The sequence below is a fragment of the Dysidea avara genome, chromosome 8 (genome assembly GCF_963678975.1).
Source record: "Dysidea avara chromosome 8, odDysAvar1.4, whole genome shotgun sequence".
Lineage (NCBI taxonomy): Eukaryota > Metazoa > Porifera > Demospongiae > Dictyoceratida > Dysideidae > Dysidea > Dysidea avara.
The window spans coordinates 12,643,639-12,650,028 of NC_089279.1; the positions used below are offsets into that span (position 1 = coordinate 12,643,639).

The following is a 6,390-nucleotide window of genomic DNA, read 5'->3' on the forward strand; positions in this document are numbered from 1 at the left end:
CATGTTGAACTAAACAATCTGTCGTAAAGCCAGCTAATCTGGACAAGTCTTGTGGGAGCATTAATTCAAATTTTTTGTGGTGCCAAATTGTCTGGGTAGTGCAGTAGAGGTCAGGTATAGTTATGTTTAATGGTTAAAATTTGTTTTTTCAATACTCAAGATGCAGTAGCTACACCTGTTTTACATTTTACAAAATATGCAATTATCGGATTGGTCAATCGGTATCAGCTCTCTAAGGTACAGATTAATCAGATATTGGTACAATTGACAAATACTTATCAGTACATCTCTACTGTAAATATTTCAAACCTAATTAGAGAGCTTGAAATAACCAACTCCATCAAACTGCCGGGCTACTTTAACATAATTACTTTAACACCACCTCATTCTTTACCAAACCAGACAAACTGTAATAAAGGTGCAGCACCCAAATGAAAAAAGTTGTGAAATTAAAGGTGGCAGCCAAGAAATGGCTGCGATGATGTTAATATCAATGATGACATTAAACTCCATATAGTGGTTAAGCTTAAGGGTCAGTTGTTAAGTAAAAGTAAGGCTTGAGGAATTTAAGTGCATTGAGTTTTTGGTTCAAATCTGTTTTATTATAGAGTACGTCAATTATATGCACTAGCTTGCTCAGTTTTAGTCCATACGTAGCTGTTATACCAAGCACATGCAAAACAAAACTTGTTAGTAGCATTTCACAAAATATCCTGTGGTGAAAATGTATACTGCAGTGCTGTTAATGATATCAGCATTAAAAATACTGTTTATGTTATTTTATAGCATATTATGAACTCCCTAACCCTAGCAATTGGCTAACAACTACTGTACTGGTATGTGCTGTTGGAGCAGCTTTGTATTGCTTTGTACAAGGAGATCTAACAGATGACGATAAACTACTAATGAACCCTTGGAAGCAAATATTCATTATTTTATTGTTCATGTTTAGTGCTTTTATCATTTTGGTTGTTGTTATAAGTAAACTTGTATAGTAAGTTTTATCAACACTAAAAGGAACTTTTGTAAAAAGTTTTGTAAAATTTTTTGTTTCCATAACGATTTTGTTGGTTATTACTGTCATAGAACTGAAATTAAAGTACATTTTAACTAAAGACGCTATAGGGAGTCCTAGAGATGTACTGATCTACTGATTTAGTATCAGATCGGTGCCGATCTGGACAGTTTGAGTAAAATTGGTTGAACCAATTTTTTGTAGAAGCTACCAATTCAATACCAATCTTTCTAATCATCGTCTTCAAACATACTAGGTTTATTTTTCTGCTCCATTACAAAGTAACTACTGTGCATGTCATTTTTAGTTGTTTCTTTAAGCAAGTGGTCAGATTGACCAATCAAAAACATATCACTTTACTTTAGGCTTGTGCCAATTAGACACCGGTCTATTGTGCCAGCATATATAATTTTCAGCATAATATAGGTACTTTGAAGCATCAAGCATAATGCTAGCATAATAGGTATAATAATAACGAAGCCTTGTCGGTGGCTCTCTGTAAAAAATATTCTGGCCATGCAATAACTCTAAAACAGCAAGCAGGTAGCCTTTCAACATGACTACTTTATGCATGTAATACATACACTAAGAAGGCATAAATTTTGAGCATAATTATGAGCATGATTTTTATAGCACTACAGCATAGCATAACAGGTAAAATTAGACTGCCAATTATGATGGCATATTTTGAGTATACAAGAGGCTATCAAGCATAATGCCTGTATTAAGGATGATTTTCAATGGTTTTAATAAAGTGTGCTGCATGCTCTAGCAAGACAGCAAGTGTGAACACACAACACATTGCTTTATTTCATACCAAAATTATGTAATGCTATTTTTCTTACTGTTTCTTAGCTGATTATATTCACTTTTGTAGAAATAAGATTGCATTACTCTAATAGAATAGTCACTTATTCTATTATGGCAGTCGGGAAATTGTAATAGATACTGATATTATTATTATTTTGAGCATAGTAACTATAATTTAATTTATGGGCATTGCTCAAGTCTAGCTACTGAATTTAAAATGGTTGGGAATGTACGTAAGTATGATTGCAGTATAGGTACAGACAGTGTGCAGTTTGTCAGATTCGTTTAGCACAGCAAGCATTTGTATGATATGCTAAACAAATAATTATTAACTGAGCCTTAATAAAAGTTGAGCAAGTGGACATCTCTACTGACAAGCTCTGTATACATGTAGCTATGTGTTCCCATAATTTGATTGATTTGCTGGCATGCAGTCACACTTCTCCATATCTGCCAAGCAATGATAATGCCTACATTTAATTACTATCTCCATGTATTGTGTAATTGTGTCTGCTGGTATAATGCATGTATATACATTTACTAGTCCAATCACCCACACAGGATCACAAACACATTGCCCTCTGTCACTCTTAATTATTGTTACACGTTTAGACTACATAGCTAACTTTACATATATGTGGCTGGATTTTCAAAAAGGGGTCTTCCACACACATCCAATTCTGTGAATTTGGAACACCATAACTTAGTTTTCAAAGCACATACAAACTAGGGCTGAGCGATAGTAAAATTTTTGCTGTCCGAACGATATCAAGATCAGGGCCGGTTCACTTTTTAAACATTGGGTGAGCCAAATTGTTATATACTCAACAGTGGTAAAAGTCACTGTAGACTGCGCTTGCTCATGCGAAGCATGAGCCCTCTAGGGGGGTCTGGGGGCATGCCCCCAGGAAATTTTTGAAATTTGGATGCTTGAGAACGAAAATTATGACAATTTGACAGAAAAATTGTCAGTATTCACTTAGCTAGTATCCAGTTTAAAAGTTATCCACATAGCTACTGCTCTATTACAGAATGATATTTTTGATTTTTCAACAAAATTTAATGTCAAGAGATCTTTAAGTGGTTAAAACTTATGTTACAAAGTGACCAAACAATGACAGTCTGTGTTTGCTGTCAGAAACAAATTCTTCTGCAACTTCTAGCAAATCTATCTTATCTAGAAGTTCTTGATGTACATGTAAAAGCATTAAATTGTTCAATCTTTCTTGGGTCATTGTAGTCCTTAGGTATGTCTTTATTCGCCTCGAAGGCACTGAATGATCTTTCACTTGTAGCATTGCTAGCTGGCATCACAAGCAGAAGTTTAGCAGTAGTAACAACCTCACAGTATAAATTACGGGCAGGCTTATCAAGGGTCTTTAAATAGTCCAATATGTCAGAAAAAGTTGGATTGGAACAAATATTTTGGGAGGATAGAGTTAACAGTTGAGCTTTCAAGTTTTCAATGTGTAAATCAGATTGATATAATTCTGACACAGATTTCAGTTCTTCTTCATAATCCTCATGTTTGACTGATTTCAAAAGCAACTGTTCCAAGTTGGAGTAAAGTGCATATCCAGGTTGTTCAAAATGCTCCGTTATTGACATGATTATTAGGTCTAGTGCTTCATAGTATATTCGTTCGTAATGGTCTTTTGGTTCAGATGTAAATTCTGCAGAAGCATGGCCATATTCATACCGAGCAGGTCTTTTCCTCTGCCGAGGTAACCTTGGAGTTCCAATGTTTAAAGATTGGGATTTTCTTTTCACTAAATCCCAAAAAAGAGTGAAATTAGAATCATCTCGTAAGCCCTGCAGTGTTGTAACAACACTTTTTGCTACTTGTTGTCCTGCAACGGCAGAAATATCTTTATGCTGCAAAGTACGACTTAAATTGTCTGTATGACGTAACAGTAAATGAGCTGATGATGCTCCATAATAAAACTCAAAAGTGGTCATTTGTGCCGCTACACCCATAATACGATTTTTTGCGTCTGTGTCTTTTGTTTCCTCATATGCCTCATCCCACAATTCCAAAAGATAAATGTAATTTCAAGTATGCTTTTCATTGAATCAGCACGGACGATCCATCTGGTGGGACACAAGACTCGTACACCAGGAATGTCAGCTTGTACATCCTGTTTAATCTGCTGGAGTAGGGCATCTCTTTTGGGTGAGGATTTTACAAGTTTGCATATTTCATGAGCTGTATCCAAGGTATTTTTCATCAAATCACACCTCTTGACAGTATCATTAGCAGCAAGATTTAATGCGTGACCATAACAGTGCGTATAAATTGCACTTGGCTCGATATCTGTGATGAGCTTAGCAACACCACTCTTAGTTCCAGACATTGTACTTGCCCCATCATAACATTGGCCACGCATCCTGTGAACATCAAGATGTAAGTCCTTCATTGACTCGGTAAGTTCATGAAAGATTAACTGTGCATCTGCTTTCTTTAGGTCTCGGAGGCCAACAAGTTCTTCATGTGCAACAAATTCATCATCTACGCAGCGATATACAATAACAAGTTGTTCTTTATTTGCAGCATCTGTAGTTTCATCTGCCATAAGGGAAAAAAATGTAGACTTTTGGATACTTGAAGATATTTCATCCAATACGCGTTTGGCCATTAACCTAAGCAAATCATTCTGAATGTTGTTTGACAAATAGGTATCAGTCCGCTTACTAAGCCACTCCTCAAATACACTACCTTCAGATCGCAATAGAAAAGGCTGTTTAAAGTTTGAATTGCTTTCATCTCCATCCCCTCGTAGAGGAAGCCCTTGTCTAGCTAAAAATTTGGCATTCTCGAGAATTGTTAGAAATACCTTTTGATTTCCAGGTTTTCGACTGGCATGACCAGGATCAAGCTGTTCACCAATGTCCTTAGTCTGCTTGGGTAGAATAAAAAGAGCTTCGTTTGCTTCTTTGTGGTGCTCAGATCGGGCATGATTTCTAATTTTTGCCAGTCCATCTTTCCAGTTTGAAAATCCAGTTGAAAGCTGCAATGCAATGTTGGTTTATAAACCGGTTAATACTTAATAATAAACCGGTTAATACTTAATAATAAACGTTTGTCCAGTTCGATGTCGACACGTGTTGTCACGTTGGTAGACGTTGACGCCATAAACGCCGGTCCTAAATAAAGGCCAGGGGCGCTACTTTACAAGTGTGAGATAACAATCATGAATGGTCTGATTCAAAGAACAAGGCCTCCTACAACAACTACAACAGTCTACAACTACAACTATGACAAACAATGTCAATAGCAGCTGTTACAAGGAGAAACATGAGTCAGCTGGTTCGCCAGGTTCGGTGACGATTGGAAACCAGGCATCGGAATAAAACTAGTATGTATTGCTCAGTTAAAATATTTTAAGGGCAGGAATTATTGGTCCACCTGCTGAACCGGCCTTGAACTGTTCACGATAGGCGATAGTGATAATTCACCTATTTCCTATTAGTTGCCTTCAAAGAGAGTTGTAAAGAGGGATGTACTTATGTATGTATTTTGCATAAGATATTAAACAGCCTTTTAGGCTGATTCTTGTTCCAAAAAGTTATTATTTTAAGGTATTTTGCAGATATTTCTCCGTATTTTACTTGTTAATTACTGTCCGATAGTAAATTTTCAAGCAATATAGGTGATACCTATAGTGATACTATCCTGATATTCCGATATGCACATACTATCCCCCAGCCCTAATACAAACCTCAAATTTTCTTCACCAATTAATCTATGTTGGTTCTCACTACAGTCCAAATTTCAAGCCAATAGGTTATTATAATCTTAAGTTATGAATCGTCAAAGTTGATAAATTGGATTTGTGTGGAAGACCCCTTTTTGCAAATCCGGTCCCATATTTTGATGATTAAAGAGAAACTTGTATATAATGTATATAGTCAGGACCACCAAGTGGGGGTACAGTGAAACCTGTGTATTAAGGACAACTTGGGACTGACCTGGTTATCAAGGTACAGTATCATGATTTTCCAGGTCAGTATACATGCTCAGTGATACTTTAGGACCATTACCAATTAAGTGTCCAGATCATGCAGGTGTCCTCAGTCATTTTCAAGTGTCCTGATTAGCAGGTTTCACTGTAGTTAGCTAACAGTTTTCAGTGGAACACATGTACACCTACTGATCAGCTACTGATCATAAAATTACTATAGCTAGTTGTTTTGCTTGCATCTCTAACTGATGTGGTGACTGACAGCAGGCATTAATATGCAATTATTTCTACTGTTGCATTCTATGTATTGTTTCAAGTTATATTGCTGGGACCATCAGTTCTATGTGAACATAATTATTTTTTACTGATGACACAGCTATCCCAGAAGGTTGTTGTAATCATTTCTAACATGACCTTGGCGGTTTTGGTTAAGTATAACTAAGCCTGAGAGTACCTTCAGTATGATATGACCCTAAATGATTGCTACTAAATTTTAAAAAAAATTTCATTCATATAAAGATACTAAAACTGTTGCACTTTGACAGCAAATGCTCATTTACTTCAGTAATAACATTGGTTGATGAGCTCTGAAGTTCTAAAATG

At 36.1% G+C, this 6,390-nt stretch overlaps 1 pseudogene; it reads right to left on the reverse strand.

Annotated features, from left to right (window-relative positions):
• Positions 1-2,838: 2,838 nt before the first annotated feature.
• Positions 2,839-5,288, reverse strand: LOC136263774 (zinc finger MYM-type protein 1-like; annotated as a pseudogene).
• Between the last annotated feature and the right edge of the window lie 1,102 nt (positions 5,289-6,390).